Source organism: Nyctereutes procyonoides, unplaced genomic scaffold (genome assembly GCF_905146905.1).
Source record: "Nyctereutes procyonoides isolate TBG_1078 unplaced genomic scaffold, NYPRO_anot_genome, whole genome shotgun sequence".
In the NCBI taxonomy this organism is placed as follows: domain Eukaryota; kingdom Metazoa; phylum Chordata; class Mammalia; order Carnivora; family Canidae; genus Nyctereutes; species Nyctereutes procyonoides.
In genome coordinates, this window is record NW_026575133.1 from 38,463,180 (window position 1) to 38,481,716 (window position 18,537).

Sequence of the window (18,537 nt, forward strand, 5' to 3'; positions counted from 1 at the left end):
CCACCGCGAACACGTTGAGGCAGAGTTCAGAAACAGAGAGCGCTGAAATCATCATTCTCTTGTTGGGCTCACGAGACTGCAACCCATTTCGCATGTTTAACAGGTGCCTAGTCTACGACATTTTGATAAAATTCGAGGGCTGCGAACCTGTATTCTCCTCAAGAGAAACCCAGTTTTTGAAGGGAACACACAGAACATCATGGGGATGGTGTTTCCGTATTCACGGGGCACGAGTACGGGGGATGCTGAGCTACTACACACGTGTTAGACAGAACTACTGGATGGCATCTCCGCACAGGTGGAGACAGAGCGGGACAGCTGGCGGGGGGGGGGGGGGGTTAGAGAGCGCGCCGTGTTAGCGAGAAACGTGTGTGCGTGTGTGTGCGTGCGTGTGCATCTGCGGGAAGGCGGCTGGCCCTCGACATCTCGGCCCTGCACACACCCAGGTGGGCAGGGACGCGCCACCGGCCAGAGCCTCTCTCCTCGGGAGCGCCCGGACCACGCTGCTCTCGGACATAGGAAGCAGGTCCACTTCGGGTCCCTCCACCATCTCCAAAGCCAAACCACCTTTCGAGAGCCTGGGCTCTGCGTCCACCCGCTCCAGCTAACCCTCACCAGGATCCCAAATCGTGTGTGAAAGACTAACACATCAGCACCTGCTCTCATTCTCACAGTCCCTGGCCTTCCAGAAACAGCACCTAAACCCCACGTACCCGCCCCCCGGAGAACCACGCCGGCACAGCTTCCCCAGCCGCTGCGTGCACTGCGGCAGGCTGGGGGGGGGGGGGGACACAACCTATCCAAGCGGGCACGCGTGTGCACACACGCAGATGCCCATGCACAGAGGTGCACACACTCCCGCTCTCCACTCCTTCCTGGGCACGTGAAACACGCTTGTTCTAGTTGCTGTCCCGTCTCCTCAACCATGAAACCTGAAGAAAACTTTCCAACGTTCACACAAAACGGAGAAAACTTTCGTTCTGATTGATCCCTTGCGCGGCGGGCACAGCTATCACAAGGCAGGGGGCAGAGAACAGTCATGGGGGGGGGGGGTCGTGTAACAGGCGTGTGTGCCCGCTGGATCCAGACAAGCGGAGGTGTGCTTTCTGCACCTCTAGGAAGACTGGCAGACGACTCAGGGGCCCCGAATCACAGAGTCCTTGTAGGTAAAAAAAAAAAAAAAAAAAAGCCACAGCACCCTTTGCCAGCTGGGCCGTCGTGATTATAAAATGAGCTGGGAAACACCCAGCACCCAGCAGAAGCCCCAAGCCCCAGTGTGTCTCAGCCACGAGACTCCGACACTGGGCCGGCTGCCTGGGCAGGTCCCGGCGCTGCCACACACGCCACCTGGGGGGCTTCGCCTTCCTTATTCACCTCTCTGTACCGCAGGGTCCCCAGCTGTAAAACGGGACCCCCACCACCGGGGGGGGCAGGTGCCCACCCACAGGGCAGCAGCGCTGGCAAGCATTACTAGCGTGTTTCAAAATTTCTGCCAAGAGTTATCACTTGCGTTTAGAAAACATTTATCTAACGTTTAATAGACCTACTTACAATAGAAAAATCTGCATATGTTGCAACAATAATCAGTAGCATTTATTTTTAAGACCTTTAAAAAAAGAGATGCCGGAAACCTGCAATCTCTCCAGAATGAACGGAATTCAACCTTTCATGAAAAGCAAACCAAAAAACAATGTTAGATGGGAAATCTATTTCTTACTTTGGAGAAAACCTTTCCCTTCCCATCTCGTTCCTAGAGATCTGACGGGTCACACTGAGGGGGACAAGGGGAAAGCCACAGGAATTTGTGTACAAGTTCACAAATCTTTCCTCTGATCCCTGGTGGGTCAGTCTAGGCACCTGAAGGAGGGTGACAGCCACTACAAAGCAGCCCGAGGTAGCAGAGCGCCCCAGACCAAGTCCGTGGACAGCAGATCTAATGCAGACTTTTAAAGCTCTCACATCACAGGAAAATACTTGTGCTCTGAGTTAAGTGATTTCAAAGTAGTTCCCGTGATATCACATCAGCTGGGCCCTCCGGTGGCAGCGACTGGTCTGGGCAGTACCCGGAAAACATCCTTTTAGCAACAGAGTCCTGTCTGTGCTCAGGAGAAAGTGAGGAAGGGAGTTTCTCGGTGGGCACGAGGGCTGAGCTCTGGGGCCTTTCAGGGGGGCACAGGAGGTGTGAGGATCCAGCAGGTACTTAGAAAAACCCGATAATCATTAAGCATCCCCTGATCTGTCAAGTAGCTAATTATCACATCCCAAAGAGCAGCATTACTCTCACACGGTGTCCCACTATTACCTCTGTTATGGGTCGAACTGTCCTCTCATCCACCCCAAATTCATATGCTGAGGTCCAAATAAGGTCAGAGCATGACCTTATTTGCAAATAAAATCAATGCAGATGTGATCAGTTAAGACGAGTTCATACTAGGGTACGATGGGCTCCTTATCCAGTGACCGGTGTCCTTAGACAAGGAGAAATTTTGGTGAAGATAAAAGCAGGAGCTTTATAAGCCAAGAAGCCCCAAAGATGACCTCCAAACCATGAGAAGCCAGGAGAGGCCTGCAACAGACCCTCCCTCACAGGCCCAGGAGGAATCAAGCCCACCGACACCGTGACCTCGGGCTTCTGGGCTTCAGAAGGTGGGAGCATCAACCGGCGTGGTGTGGAGCGCCGCTGATCTGTGGCCCTTCGTTACCGCCGCCCTCGCGAACGGATACAACCTCCGGAGCCTCACGCTACACCTTCACCCACAGTGAGCTCACACACGCTCTCACACTCTGTCCCGCCCGCCTAGCTTATCCCTATAACATTTCAAAACCCCCTGTATTCCCTCCATCCTGTTTGTTGAAATCATCCAGGCTTCCCGGGGAGGTTTCTGCAGGAGTTTCCTGCTGCCTCACCCCTGCAGGCCCACGCCCACAGCACTCCACAGCCCGCAGGTCTGACCGGGAGTCCACCCTCTTCCTCTGCACCCTGGGACCCTGCCTCCCCGCCGGCTGGCTCTGCACCCCCACCAGCTCCCGGATGCGCCAGCAGCTGAGGGCATGCTGGCCACACGCACCAGGTTCCTCACTGGACTTTTTTCTTTTTTTTTTTCTTTTTTAATTTTTATTTATTTATGATAGTCACACAGAGAGAGAGTGAGAGGCAGAGACACAGGCAGAGGGAGAAGCAGGCTCCATGCACCGGGAGCCCGATGTGGGATTCGATCCTGGGTCTCCAGGATCGCGCCCTGGGCCAAAGGCAGGCGCCAAACCGCTGCGCCACCCAGGGATCCCTACTTTTTTCTTTTTACTGTAGTTTTTCATCTTTACTGTAGTTTTTCATCTTTACTTTGGCAAAGGATGAAAATCATTTTTGAGTTTAAATTAGCCTTTGTATAGCATATTATTGCTCTTTTCCGTAAGAAAGAGGAGGGGCATCGTCCTAACATCTGTTGAAGCTGCAGCTGGGCTCTGGTGCTTCCCGTGGCTGCAAGCTGGCCTCGGGATGGTCAGTGGTCACGAGCCGTGGCTCAGGCTAGGACACACACCAGGGACTGGGTCTCCTAGACTCAGCGTGCAGACATTCTTGGCTGTGAAAACCTTACTAACACTTGCCTAAAATGTTCTTCTGCATACAGCCCCAAGATAAGATAAAATGTCTGCAAATTTCATTGTATCATAATTATTTAAGACAAGTGGAATGAGAGGGATACACTGAGAAAGGCTATGAATTCATTTCTCCCTAAGAGAATTAAAAAAAAAAAAATTAATCATGAATGTGCCAGAGACGTTTTGAAGTTAATTTTGCCCTTTAAAGTTTGACGAAAATACCAAAGTCCATAACTTATTAACAAGGAGGTCGTGGAGAAGCTTTGTACTGTGACATTTAAAAAGAATTTTGGGTCACGTTATTTTGTCGCTGGGAAATAAAGTCTCATCGGTAATGTATTAGTTTACAAAATTTAACTGAGTCAGATTTCATTTTCTCTGCCAATTTTTGTTTAAACTTACGTTGTTTAAAAAAAAAAAAAAAACACCCAACAGTAACAACTATAAAAATGTAGCAGCAGGAGGATTAATGCGTGGTGCCCACTAAGTGGTTCCACGGGTGAAAGACTCGGGGTTAGGACTCGGCCAAGATGAGGTTGGACACGGTACTTCCTCAAGCAGGCCGTGGTCTCTAATGACTTCATTTCACCCAGATCTAAGTAAAATAACAAAGGAAGATCGGGAAAGAAGTCAAAGTTCCAGGTTAGGATGGCAGATCGGACTTCACCGTGACTGCATTTCCTTTCCTTTATTCCTAATAAAACAAAGGGGGAAAGAGTAAGCAGCAGGAGGAAGACAATTCACCCTCCACTGAGAAAAAGAGCGAAGCTTCACAGAATAAAACCTCAAAAACAGTGGCCTTCGGATAAAAAGGAAGACTCCGGGGCTGGGCAGGCCCCTAATCCCACCCCCGGAGTGAACAACAGCTCCCGACGGGCAGGGAAAAATGGAAGAGGCAGCACAGCCTTATCCTTGGCCCTCTGCAGGCAAAGAGGATGCCAGAATGGAAGGGGGGCCCCGCGGGGAATACAGTACGGAATCCAACCACTGCCCCGCGAGTGAAGGGAACCCCATACTTGGACATGTGCAAATTTACAGGAAAGGCAGGGCCCGGTCTGTGACTAAGAGCAGACCCCTGTGGTTTGGAGGCGGCTCCCTCGGGGCGCGGAGGAGAGGGATGGGGCATTTATACTGTAACTCCCCAGGCACATAGCATCCAGCCTCAGATCCCGCGGCCCAAGCGTTGCCCATTTTTTTTTTTTTTTAATTCATGAGAGACACAGAGACACAGAGAGAGAGGCAGAGACACAGGCAGAGGGAGAAGCAGCCTCCATGCAGGGAACCCGATGTGGGACTCGATCTCGGGTCTCCAGGACCACGCCCTGGGCTGAAGGCGGTGCTAAACCGCTCGCTGGGCCACCCAGGCTGCCCCATTCCTGGCTTTCTCGACAGCCCAGCCGTGTCTGTGTCCCATGGGAACCCCAGAGCAGGGGCAGGACAGCACCTGTCCCAGCAGCGAGAGGGTCCCTGGAAGAATGGGAAGGACAACAGATACCACAGGAGGTGGGAGGGATACAGGCAGGGAGCACGCAAAACGCAGGAGTCAATGCGTTAGAAAACAACTCAAAAAGCAGAAGGAAATCCCTGATGATCGCTTCCCTCTCCAACGCATGTTAATAATAGGCTTTCGAAACAACGAGAATGCCAGGGAGGAGAATCTCAAATAGGAGGTGAGGTGGAAACCCCTAGAATGGAGAACCACAGCGACATTTTGGAACAAGTGAGTAAAATTCGAAAAAACGTAAGGAAGAGAAGAGACGGTGCTCAAAGCTGCGAGTCTGACACAGAGGGACGGCTTGGAACAAACAGCTGGTGAGGTGAGAACGATGGAGGTAAACTGAGGCAGAAGTGAGCGCACAGGACAGACCGCCCTGAGAGAAGAATAAACGGGGTCGGTGACAACAAACTCCCCCCCCCCGCCCCCAAGAACTACAAGACTCTTGGGAGATAAAAATACAAAGGCATTTTCCAGAAATGCAGAGAGATCTGAATCTGCAGATCAGAAGACCACAAGATGTTCCAGGAAAATGTGACACAGACTCTCATCATCACTTGAAAGAGGAGAAAACAGAGGTGCTGGAGGAAAACTCTTCCTGCCAGCAAAGGTGCGGCGGCCTCTTATCAAGCAGCAGGGCTTCAAAGCTACTCAAAAGGACTTCCCTTCAGTGAGGCTTCAAGGCTTTTTAAAAATGGATGATTTAAGCATTTTTATGTATCCATAACGGGTCGTGGAACTGAATCCTAGTTAACAAGGAACAAGTACGTGATCCGCTCCACGAGACCAAGAACAATGCGGATCTGGCTGTGTCGGTAAACTCCTACGTAAACGCAGAAACCCACCTTCTGGAATGTTAGCGGCGTGGCGGCTTTTAACCTGGCCTTTTAGAAACCTTGTCCTGCATGTGTCTGCACCTGGAGTCTACATGGACAAGCACCTTGCTTGGGGACGTGTCCCATGTTCTCACGACCAACAAGCCGGGCATGTGTGCAGGCTGTGGTCTAGAAGTCGGTTGAGCAACACCAAGTAGTTCACTAGCTGACTCTGGGGTAAGTCACGGCATGTTCAGTGCTTACTGTGACCTGGGGGGCCTCTGTCTAAACAATCTGTGGGCTGAGAGCAGCTGCGTTCATTAATTCAACACGAGACATAAAAGCCCAACCATTCCTCCTACTTGGGTACTTGGGGTCTGTTTAGTGGAAGGGCCCCTCGAAACAGCAAACGGGTTGGTGCTTTTGTTTGTTTTTTTTTCCAAGGGTCACTCATGCAGCTCAGGTTTTCTTGACCCCAAGCCAACAAAACCTAAATTAACTGGATGGAAAGGCAGACGTCACGCTGGAACCGGGGGAACCTCGGGCTCTGTTCTGCGTTCACAAGAGGAGCTTCGCTGCCGCCTCCGGGGAGCAGCAAGTGCCACTGGCGGAGCCGTGATGCCCCAGAGGCCTGCCCAGGGGCTCAGGGACAACAGGATATTGCTGCTCAAACAGAAGCTGGAAAACTAAACGTTTCAGGAAGTGGTTTGTTGCTCAACAGTCAGGATTTCCTCACAGCTTAGCTTCCAAGAGCTTTGAGGAATACGTAAACCCGGAGGTTTAATACATGAAACCTATGGAGAGGTCTCTCCTTCAAACCATCTCTTTTGAAGACTAAAATAAACACGGCAACTCTGGGCAGGTGTGAGGGTTGGATTATCCAGGCCAATCTCCAATTTTCAACATCCAGCGACAGACCTAGTATCACTCTCATTAAGTTTTAGGAGCCTCTCCCCCCCCCCAAAAAAAAAACACTACCTAAAATTGCTTTAAAACACTATTATCCCCCCCCCCACAAAGTTATCTGTAATTAGAACTCCAGCTCAACTTTTGCAAAGAATAAGATGTGCTCTGGGTTGTCACGGACTCCAGAAGGCAGGCAGGCAGGCGGGGGGTGGGGGGTGGGGCAGAGAGCTCAAGGGTCTCCAGGACTCGACCTGGGAATAAGGGGTCCGCCCTCTGGAAAGAGGCCTCTGCATGGGAGTGATTTCCCTCCTACCTGCCCTCATCGCACGCTCCTGGGTGTAATGCTGACCACCCAGGCCTCTTCCAGCATGTTCCCCCTCTGGGATCACAAGCCAAGGCCAACCCTGGCACTTGACCGGCCCTTTGGCTCAGAGCCCCCAGACCTACTCCGTCTGCCCTGGCCCCACACACTCGGGATTTTCCTGCAAAGCTGTTTGGGAAGCTAGAATCCAAAGCCCCAAAGCTCACTTATGTGCCTCCACGTAACTCAGGATGTTCCCCAATAACTTGGCAGCTTGTTCCAGGGGTCAAACACCCTGTGGTGGACGGCATAGCCCGGCCCTCAGTATGCATGGAGACCCGAGGTCTTCCCAAGCACCCTGAGCCCGGCTGATGAGCTATAAAGTTGTGATGGCGGGTGGTGGTGCTTCCAGGCAGCAGCGAAGGGGAAGAGACGCAGGGCGGCCCACCCTGGGGCCCACGGGGCCCACACCCTGAGTGGTGCCTGTGCCTCCTGGGGCCTTCATTTCCTCGTGTGCAACCTCAGGTCATCAGAGCACCTGACTCACATCGCCACGGGGCGGGGGCATGAGCTAGTCCACGTCAGCTCCCCACGGGGTCCTTAAATGTCACAAGCGCCTCGCAAAAACCAGCAAGTAATTGCTACAGTTACGATGACAACTTTACGATTTCCAAATGCAAACTCACACTTGGAGGCAGAGTCTCAACCTGCAAATGCAGTGACAGGGGAGCACACCAAGGAGGGGGTAACTGGCCAGCGAAAGACAGCGCTCCCATTCCTACAGGAAAAACCAAGACCCTGCCTAATCCTTGGTCCCAATTCCACATGTTCTGGAAGATCCAGGAGAACAAGTCAAGACAGCTCAGGAAGTTGGAAGTCTTCGACAGTGCTTCTTAAATTGCTCCATCTACATCTCTGCTGACAAGTCTGGCCAGGCTTCCATGGGAGCAAGTGATAAAGTAACCAAGGGACAGAATGTATCGGATTTGCACTCCGGTGACACCACTGGGTTCCTACTAGCAGCAGGCAAGAGCCTTGCTGGGAGTGAGCCTTTCCCAAGTGCTTCCTGCCAATTCCACCTTCCCTCCCGGCACTGGGTCCACCCAATCGTGGTCTTCGGAACCACCACTGGTGTTTGGCAAGCCCGGTCACACGCCACGCACGGCGCTGGGGCTGAGAACAGAGGCCACGAAGCAGAAGCTCTGCCCTAATGCAGCTTGTGCTCAAGGGCAGCGGGCAGGAAGGAAATGGACAAGAGTCGGGCCTCGTGTGGGATGGACGGCAGGGAAAGCTGGGCACCACAAGCCCCTACAGGCCCGGCCCCCAGGACCCATGAGCGGATGGGGTGGGCGGTCCTGAATCTGCATTCTACAGAAAACAGTCCTATATAATGATGGACCCTGCTCTGTAAAATCTGACTTACAACCAAATCTGTAAACTGTTTATTGAAACTGTTCCAATGCCCACCGCTGTGGTTGTACTTGAACATTCCAGCACCTACGGCTGCCCCCGAAATAGCCTGCGTGGTGAACTTAGTGAAATACAGTCTCGCACATTTGTTCCTTTGCGGGGAAAACATACTTATGGTTATTTTTAATATTCTGCACATTTATTTTAAGCATCAAAAAAGGTAAACTTACAAAGAGTTTTATAGCTTGGGGCACAGGAGCCAAGCTCCTCGCCCAGAATATTTAAAAACACGGCTTCCTTGACCAGTGACACTACCCATGGCCTGACACGTGTGTCACGGGCCGGAGTGCGAGAGCGTGACGGGGAGCCCGTCGGCGGCGAGCAACAAACAGAAGCTGGATGGTGGGCTATTCAGCTACTAGCACGCAGGCAGACGGTCTCTCAGTCCCTCAGATTTATTGTTCTCAACTGGTGCAGTCCATGTGAAAATAACTTTCCGTTAAAAAAATAATCTGGTGCATAAACGCTATTTTTAAATATGCAATCCTAGAATCGAATATGGAAAGTAAAAGGCTTTCAGAATTGCTCACTCACGGGGCGCCTGGGTGCCTCAGCCGGGTTACGTGTCCAACTCTTGATTTTTGCCTAGGTCGTGATCTTGGGGTCGTAGGATAGAGCCCCACGTCCGGCTCCACGGTGAGAATGCAGTTTGCTTGAGAAATCTCCCTCTCCCTCTGGCCCTCCACCCCTCACTCTCTCTCAAAGAAAGAAAAAAACGGCTCACTCACTTTCTCTGAATATCAATCAGATGTCTGCTTCAAGAAATTATAAAAGGCTGCTCACTGTTAGTCAAATCCAACGATACATCGTAATGAGTTGATGTTTCTACACACCGTGGAGCAAACGATGACCAAAGGGCCAGACAATAAATAGCTTAGGCACTGGGAGCCGTGTTCTTCTTTTCTGTTGGGTTTTTGTGGGCCTATTTATTTTTATGAACGTTTAAAAACGCACGCTCACGGGCAGGGCAGTCACAGCCCGAGCAGGCGAGCCGGGCTCCGCTCTGACGTCTCCTATGCCGATGTGCAGATTGATATTTTCCACCATCTCTCTGGAGACTCTGTGGAACTGTTACAGTCCTATGGAAACGCTGTATTTACTTCAGTGGAAGGCGTCCAGGAGGTTCTGTCTCCAGCCTAGAGGGAGCTCTGGTCCGGGAGAGCGCCCGATGCCAGCATTGAGCGGGAGCCCGCTGAGCAGGCCCCAGGGGCCATCCCCACAGGTGTGCGAGTGCGTGTGTACACGTGCGTGCCTGTGTCACCGCCTCTCAAGCTGACCGGGCAAGGCCCAGGAAGCTCCTGCACCTGGAACAAGATGGGGCTGCATCGGACCCCGGCGCACAGTCAGGCCCCTGCCCAAGCCGGACGGCGCACCAGGGCCCAGCGCCTGGACAGCACCAACGCACCCTGTGGCCGGAGCTAATGAACGGCCAGCACTCCCCACGCGGCTGCGGAGGGCTTGGAGGTCACGGGGACCCCGCGCTCCCTTCTATCAGCACGTGAGTCAGTTCCAACCTCCAGAGGCTGTCGGCAGACTCCTCCTGCTTGTCCCTACCTCCTTCTGCAAAGCCAGGCTCATGCAAAAGCCTATCAGCAGCCCGGGTGCGGCCTCCCCGACGCCCTTCAGAACGCTCCTATGTCAGCCAGCGACCAGCAGCCCCCACGAAGGCCTCTTTCCCACCTGGGCTGCCAGGGACGGGCCCAGAGTGACCGGCCTGACCCCCTACCAGGCGGCGCATCCACCGCACCTGGGCTCTGTCTCTCTCACACCTCCCCCACGCTTGTCGGGGCACCAGACCTCCCTTCCTCATTCAGCCTGAACCCGCCCCCCCACCTCTCAGAGCACAGAGGCAGGAACACGCCGCAAGGTGGCTTGTGTGCCGCCCCCCACCCCGCCTTCCACTCTCTCCACGCCATCCACACACTCAAGTGGCCCTCAAAGAGCAAGCGCTATTTTTTTCTTTTGCCTGTGATGTTATTTTTTAAAATTGGCAAAACAGTTAACAAAATAAAATGGGGCGGGGGGGGAGGGTGCTCGGGAAAGGGTAACGAATGCCGGCCACACACGCTGCTCCTCAGGACCCCATGAAGATAAGACCCAAGCAGCTTCCAGATCCAGGGCAGGTGCCATCTACTCATCGCCCTTCATATTCCTCTTGTACTAGAGCCTGCCTCAGAGTCTCCCAACACACTGCCTCCAGGAAGCCACCCGGGATGGACAAAACACTACGCCAAAGCTGAACCTGGTCTCCACGTCTGGCCTGGGGTGATCATCAATGAAGTCATTTGAACCATAGGAAACCGTCCCCCGTAGCAGATCACCGGGAGATCTGCATGCACGCAGGTGCGCACACACAGCTGGGCCCGATGGAGCGAGTGGCTGGTCCCTACAGAGGCCCTGCCCTGACTCCAGCAGGAACACGTGACCCGGAGGGGCGCTCAAGGGCACTTTCGTTATACCACCGATCCTCTCCTGTAGTTCTGACACTTGGCCCCCGTTGCCCGCTGCTGTTACCTCCCTCGTCACCATGTCCTGGCCCCTGGAGCTTGCCAGGACGCCAAAGGGGAGCTCTAAGATCAAACAAGCATGGTCTTGCAGGGTGGAACATTTTCTTCAGACAATGTCAACCGCTCCGTCTCTAATCAGCCGTAACTGAAACGTGAGCTCCATCCATTCAAATTAATACCGGGCCTCCTCCGGAATGTAAAGCTCTCCACCTTGACCCATAGCCAGGCAGGGAGCTTCTCCCAACCCCTGCCTTCCCCCACCTCCTCTGTGCACCAGACATGGGCCCCTCACCCCCTTCTCCTCTGCTCACCCCAAGGCTGGCCTCAGCCCTGCATCTCTCCCTTTCTGTACTGCCTTCCACGGAAAGCCTCTCAACCTCGGTGGGCAGATCGCCTTAGCTAAGGATGTTACAAGTGTCTGGTCTCTCCGGCTTCCTAGGACCAATAAGACAACTGAGGGGGAAGGAGGGGAGGGGAGTTAAGACAACAGTGGGGAAGGGGATGCAGAGAAACGGCTTTGTGAGCTGAAACTTTAAGATCCAAGCAAACGTGTAACATTCCCAAGTCGGCTGTCCTTGAAAATCAAGAAGGAAAAAAATGCCTGAAACACTTGAGGTCTGCAGCCAAAGCCAAAGTGACGGTAGGAGTCATAGTGGTTTGGCAGGGGGAGCACTGGGGGGAGTTCAAACTGTGCCTGGGCCGCTGCCACACTGAACACCCAGACAACGGGTCTGTTAGTGGGGACAGAGCTCTGCATTACGAGCGTCCTGTCGGTCTCCATACAGGAAAACCATGGGACTCCAGCAAGGCAACCAGAGCCGTGTGGGATCTTCTGCTGGAGCCACCGAGAGAATCAGCTCTCCTCCCCGTGTCCCAGGGACACTGAAGGTCACATGGTCGTGAGGCCACCAACAGAATGCTGGCCACCCTCTGGGGAGGCACAGCTGAACACGAAGCCCACCGGGGGCAGGGAGTAGTGGGGACAGACCATTCCTTGTGCGCTTGTGTGGATCGGCAGGGCCTTTCTAGAGCTGCATCCGTCCCCTTGGCCACTCCCAGGACACGAGTTAATAAATCCCTGCTCTTCTACTTAAGCTCCTTGAAGTTGGTCATCTAGGATCCAGGCTAATACAATGACCACGCATCCTCTGGCTTCCAGATCAGAGCAGGCCGCTGCCTGGACCGGAGTCGGACTTGCTCTGCTGCCACTCGGACTCCCTGGGACGGGAGCCAGCTGCCAGCAGGAGGACAGCATCGAGGCCAGAGATGGGGACAGATGCAGCAATGGACCAGGGTGCTTTCACGCCGATGGGGGCCAGCTCTGGGGCATCCAATGACTACTATTTAATTTGCAACACAGATGGCATGCATTTAAAGCAAAAAAAAAAAAAACAAAAAAAACAAAAAAAAACCTTGGTATTAAGATTTCTCTGGGAAAAAAAAAAGTAATCTGCAATGGCAAAGGGTGAAACTTTCTGGACACTCATCTCCCTTCTTCCTAGTAAAGAAAGGGTTTTGTAACAACTTGCGACGTCCTGAGAGGTCTCAGGAAAGCCACAGCTGTGTCAACAGCGTGCACGGTGCTATTCGGGGGCTCTGTGTCACACGGCCTAAGTGAGCACTTGCGGGCTGCAGGGGGATCCTGGAGCTCTCCCCCGCAGAAGCCAGCAAGCCCTCTTCGGAGCGCTCACAGAGACCCGTTCAGCCAGGTGTGAATCACCGCCTTGAATCAGAGTTTTGGAAACACAAGGCTCTTCTCTCTGGAAGGTGCCCAGCTCTCAGTACGCCCTCGGTTTCTTGTTGAATTAATTATAACACCATGGGAAGATGTGTTCTGAGTTCCAAACGACCAACTCTAAAACACATTTTGTCCTGCCAGCTTGGTCGATGCCAAAAGCATGACGACCTCCTTATTCTTATTTTACAGCTTGCTTTTCCCCGCTCAAAACAAAGTAGAATGTGCTTCTCTGTTACTGTGGCTCTAGTATTCATCTCAGTATCCCTCACCTGTTCCGGACGACACCCCCGACCCTCAACATGGCTTACATATGGGAGGACAGAATTAAAAGCAGGTGGAAGACAGCAAGAGGGCAACGATACTTCCCCAGCCAGCGGTGGGCTCGAAAGGACTCGAGAGGGTCAAAGACCTGACTTGTGCCTGGTCTATTAAACCTACCTACCGGCAGGCTGCTCGTCCTCTCCAGGTTTACAGATAATCCTCATTAAAAAATTATCACGTACTCATAATCACTTCGTTACAAGTAACATGGCAAAATTATGTTGGGACATTTAAATGGCTAGATTTCAAAACTACTCAACTTTTATTAGAGTTTACAGATTTTTTTCATTGGGACGTTAAACAGCACAAGAAGACGTGTTTAGAAATAAGCCCTAACATCTGTTGAGCAGTGGTAGCTGACAAAAATTTTTTTAGGTTTATTTGATTTGGAAAGGGTTTCGGGGGCTGACAGCTTAAATGCATTTCATGTGTCCCAGAAAATACGGCTAAGTGTTTACCACATGGTTTGTTTCTAAGCAACTAAGTAAACATTCACTAAAAAAAAAAAAAAAAAAAAAAAAAAAAATCTCAGATACATGTGTTCCTGAGAACATATCTCCTGCCCCGAGACAGACACATCTGCTGGGCAACAGCAGCTGCAGGCAGAGTCCTGAGGACGGGAGGAGGGGAGGGACAGCCAGCTTGCAGGGACCTGACCGCCATCGGACCGCCCTCGCTGCCAGGACCGGTGAGCACAGACCTCTCCACCCACACGTGACACGGGCAGCCAGGACCGGAGCACCCCGGCACCTTTCACCCTGTTTGGTTCCCACAGTTCCTTGAAAAAGTAGCTAAGAGCAGTTAATCTTATAATCAAAGGAGGGAGGCTCCATGGACATTCTTAGGCTTGTCTCTACCGACCTTAAAAGCTTCCACTGAGGGCAGCCCGGGAGGCTCAGTGGTTTGGCCCCGCCCTCAGCCCAGGGCCTGATCCTGGGGACCCGGGTTCGAGTCCCACGTCGGGCTCCCCGCATGGAGCCTGCTTCTCCCTCTGCCTGTGTCTCTGCCTCTCTCATGAGTAAATAAAATCTTAAAAACAACAACAACTTCCACTCGGCCCAGAGGACAGCCGAATCTTGGCTTTGAGAGCTCGTGGGCCCTGCTCTGTCCACCACTCTGCCGGTGGCTGCTGGCCGTGAGCTCTTCCAGGCTCCAGGTCCTTCTGCACGAGCTGTCCGCGCGGCTCAGCAGGGCCCACGGCATGAGAGAAGATGAGTAACGCGGGGATGTCACAGGCACAAGGTTTCAGAGCCATGACCCGGTTTCTAAAGCTCAACGTGTCAAGGACACCACCGTCCACAACCTCCCAGGGCTCAGGGCAGGTGTCTGCCAAATTCCCACCGAAGCCAGATGGCCTAGGTTCCTCTCCTTTCTCTTCCTAATTTTCAAGGGGAGAGAGTTAAAAATCGTGAGGCGGTCACGGGGGGTCTGTGGTGGGGAAGGTGGGGTGCACAGTGAATAGTAGGCACACACACGAGGTGGACGCTCCCATTCTATGCCCAAACATCATCCACGATCCTAATTAGCAGCCGCTGACAGGGCTCCGAGAGCAAAGGAGTCATTTTCACCTGCTTCTCTTCACGGAAAGTGGATGACAGCTGTGAAATCCCCATCAGAGGCGTGAAGGTCACAGGCAAGCTCGGCTAACCTGTGAAGTTCCAGCACACCAGCAGGGAGCACCACCTCCAGGAAGAGCTGGGGTGGGGAGCTCGTCGCTCCCGCTGCCCTCAAGTGGAACGGGGCCACTTAACTGCCACGTGTGTAACACACGTACGGTCGTGGGGGCACGATTCCGTTCCCTAGATGTTCGCACCCTAGCCCAATACCTGCCATGTAACCTCATCTGGAAATGGGGTCTTTGCAGCTGTGAGAAAGATGAGGGAGCAGGGTGGGCCCCGAGTCAGTGACTGCCGTCCCCGTGGGGAGAGGGAAACCTGGACAGAGACACGAACGCTGGGGCACAGACCACAGGGAGGGGGAGCCTACCAGCCAGGGCACGCCCAACCGTGCTCAGAGCCTCCAGGAAGAGCCAATCCCGCCGACACCTTCATCTCACACCTTCATCTCGGCCCTCGGGTCTCCAGTGGGGACTGTAAGGTGCTGGTGATGTCACCATGCCGTGCGTGGTAATTTGTTATGGCCCTCGAGCTCACTCACTCATTCACACACACGACGGAGTGCTTACTTGCCTGCACAAACACCTCACTCCTTGCATTACTCTGATGGAATCACTGGCTCCCTGCTGAGTTACCCACTTTTGCACTAATCCACTAATTCAAAAACACACAATATTTAAATTCATCCCCGGGCACCTGAGTGGCTCAGCGGCTTAGCGTCGCCTTCAGCCCAGGGCCTGATCCTGGGGTCCTGGGATCGAGTCCCACGTTGGGCCCCCTGCATGGAGCCTGCTTCTCCCTCTGCATGGAGCCTGCTTCTCCCTCTGCCTCTCTGCCTCTCTCTCTCTCTATTCTCATGAATAAATAAATAAAATCTTTAAAAAAAAATTCGTCCCTCATTTAAACCACATTCTTTCAAATGACTGAAATCGTGTTAGTCAACTCTCTTTGCTACAAAAGCATCAGTAAGAACGGATCACACGATTAAAGCACAACAGTTGGGATCCCTGGGTGATGCAGCAGTTTGGCGCCTGCCTTTGGCCCAGGGCGCGATCCTGGAGACCCGGGATCGAATCCCACGTCGGGCTCCCGGTGCATGGAGCCTGCTTCTCCCTCTGCCTGTGTCTCTGCCTCTCTCTCTCTCTCTCTCTCTCTCTGTGACAATCATAAATAAATTTAAAAAAATTTTTAAAAATTTAAAAAATAAAAATTAAAAAATAAAGCACAACAGCTGTTATCCTCGGAGACCCGGCTACAAGGGATCTGATGAGAAGTACATTCCGGCAAAGTCTGGGGTCATCCCGCACCAGTTTCCTACAGAGACCACTTCCAAAAACAGGGCCTTCCCCACCTTAAACTGCCAGCGAAGTAAAGATCCCATGGCTGTGGCCGGCCAGAGCGAGGCTAAGAGACATTCACATGCTGATTAAGTCAAGGAATGGCCCTATGAAGGCAGGACAAGAGCTCCAGGGAGCCCAGCCTGTGCCGATCTCACGGCCACCACCGCAGCGGAAAGCTCTGTGCTGGACGTCACTGGCACGTGCAGCCAGGGCAGGGCTCACTCCAGCAGTTGTACAAGGGAAGGAGGCCAAGTGAGAAGTGGAGAGGCGTCACCGCGTGCTGGACGTTCACTCCCCCAGTGTGGCCCCACTAAACCTGACCCAATGTCTCTGCGAGTCGTCGCAGGTGGGGCTGAGCTGTGCTCCATCAGCCACCTGTGCAGGCGGGACGGGACCGCATCGTTCCCACGCTCTGCGCAAGCCTGGGCCACGATTCGGTACGTTCCAACTCCAGAACGTTCTGAAGGTAAAGCTTCTCAACGAAGCAAGCACACGTAGTCGGTTGACACTGACACATGTGACAAGAACTGAGATCGCTCTCCAGCTACAGGCTCCCTAGAAGAATTCCAGTCCCAGGAAGAACTCCAGTGTGGCCAGTGAGAAACTGAGGCTTTCTTCATTCACGTCCTTTCAGAAACCACCTGATTCTCCTGCCGCGAGGAGACTCATGCAGGCAAGTGGACAGGAAGGGGAGTCAGTTCCCTGGCCCCCCCATGAGAGGCAAGGACGTGGCCACCTGCCTGGTTCCAGGAAGGCACGGAGATGGCCCCAGGAAACAAGATTCAGGGGGGCTCCGGGGTTTCCAGGCACACGGTGGCACCTGCCCACAGTTCCTTCTGCATCCAGAGCCCTGATACACAACCACTCGGGCCCACCCTGGGTGCCCCATCCCTGACCTGGAGTCACACACGAGAGGACGGGTGGGCGGGCTGAGCCCCTGGAAGATCATGGACAGTCTTTCCCCTGATCCAGGACGCCGGGGACCCTGGGCCACAGGCCCCACTGTGGGGGATGAGACTTTGCAGATGAGGAAAGGGATGGTTTTTTGGCATACTCATGCATGCTTCTGCTCTTTAAAATAGTGTATTTTTAAAACTGTATGCAATGCCATGAAATTTCAGTAAAATGTGTTAAACAATCAAAGAAGTGGGTTCATTAGAGACCACAGTTTAAGTCACCCCACTGAGTATGACTTTTACCTTAAGTACGAACATTACAGAAAAATGTCTTCATGCTCATCAAAATACAAGGGCCCCTTGCAAAGAAACCACAGCCCCAAACGGGATGGAACAGACCAAAAATAGTACATGGGAAGAGAGCAAAAGCCACAGTAACGACAAGACAGCACTACACGGGGAAGCGACCAGTGTCCACCACTCAGGGACTCCTGCAATGACCACACTGGACACTGAACCAGACACGAGGGAAGCCAGAGCACTGGCAGGAAACCAGGTGCCCAGACCATGCCAGCGGCGACCCCCGAATGAGATCGGGGCACCTAAGGTGAGTGCGGGCAGATTTACTCGAAAAGGTGATCATGTGAGGTCAGGCTAGCCTGTCCCTCAGCATCTGGGGTCATCATCCTATGTAACACGTGACCGCAACAAAGCAGAAAGCCCAAGGAAAAAGCTCCGACTCTCTGGGTGGAATCAAAACGACTATGGCTAAAGTCCATGCTCAGACACCAAAGCAACAAACGCAACGCCAGCACAGCCCAGGCACAAATCCCAGGGAGGAAGTCAGAAGGACCTGGAACCTTCTCTCCCCCGTCCCTCTCCAGATCGAGCCACTTCCTAGCCACCTGCATACATCCTCCACTGGATGGCCGCACTGCTTCTCTTGGATTCCCAGCTAGAAGCCTCCACGTCTGACCTCTCTACCCTCATCTCCGCGTGGACAACGAAAAAGCAGGCCTTTCCCTGATGTGACCACCGCGAGGCTTGGATGGCAGGGTTGCAAAAAAATTCTGCAAAAGGACGGCAGAGCCCCAGAACGCCAGCCTTCCGTACTCTTCTGAATGGTTACACGGTCTCCAGGACGAGAGTTAAGTACTAGAACAGGTGTTACAGGGAACATGAGAAGCTACTCAGGACTACTGCTAAGAAGACATCTAAGGGACAAAACAGGGTGAAATGTTTAACTTAAATAAAAGGATAAAATGAAACAAATCAGATGGCACACAAAACGAGGAGGGAAAGAAACACTACAGTGCGAAGTTGTGCCTGTCCTCTCTCTTCAAACAAGACAAGCGCTGCCATGAAGAAAATGTATAATTACCTGCATCCATATCTGCAAAGAATGGAACAGCCAGTAAGAAAAAGAAGGAACCAGAAATTCAGTGTCTCAGAGTTGGATTTTTAAAAGGTTATACGGAGAGAAAATATTAATTCAGAAAGCCGCCTGTGAACTCTATGTTGATTAAAGACAC

The 18,537-nt window shown here is 52.8% G+C and overlaps 1 protein-coding gene across 6 annotated transcripts in view; it reads right to left on the reverse strand.

Annotated features, from left to right (window-relative positions):
* The window catches only part of AGAP1 (ArfGAP with GTPase domain, ankyrin repeat and PH domain 1), a 533,866-nt gene that overhangs the window by 325,902 nt on the left and 189,427 nt on the right, over positions 1-18,537 (reverse strand). The window lies entirely within an intron of this gene.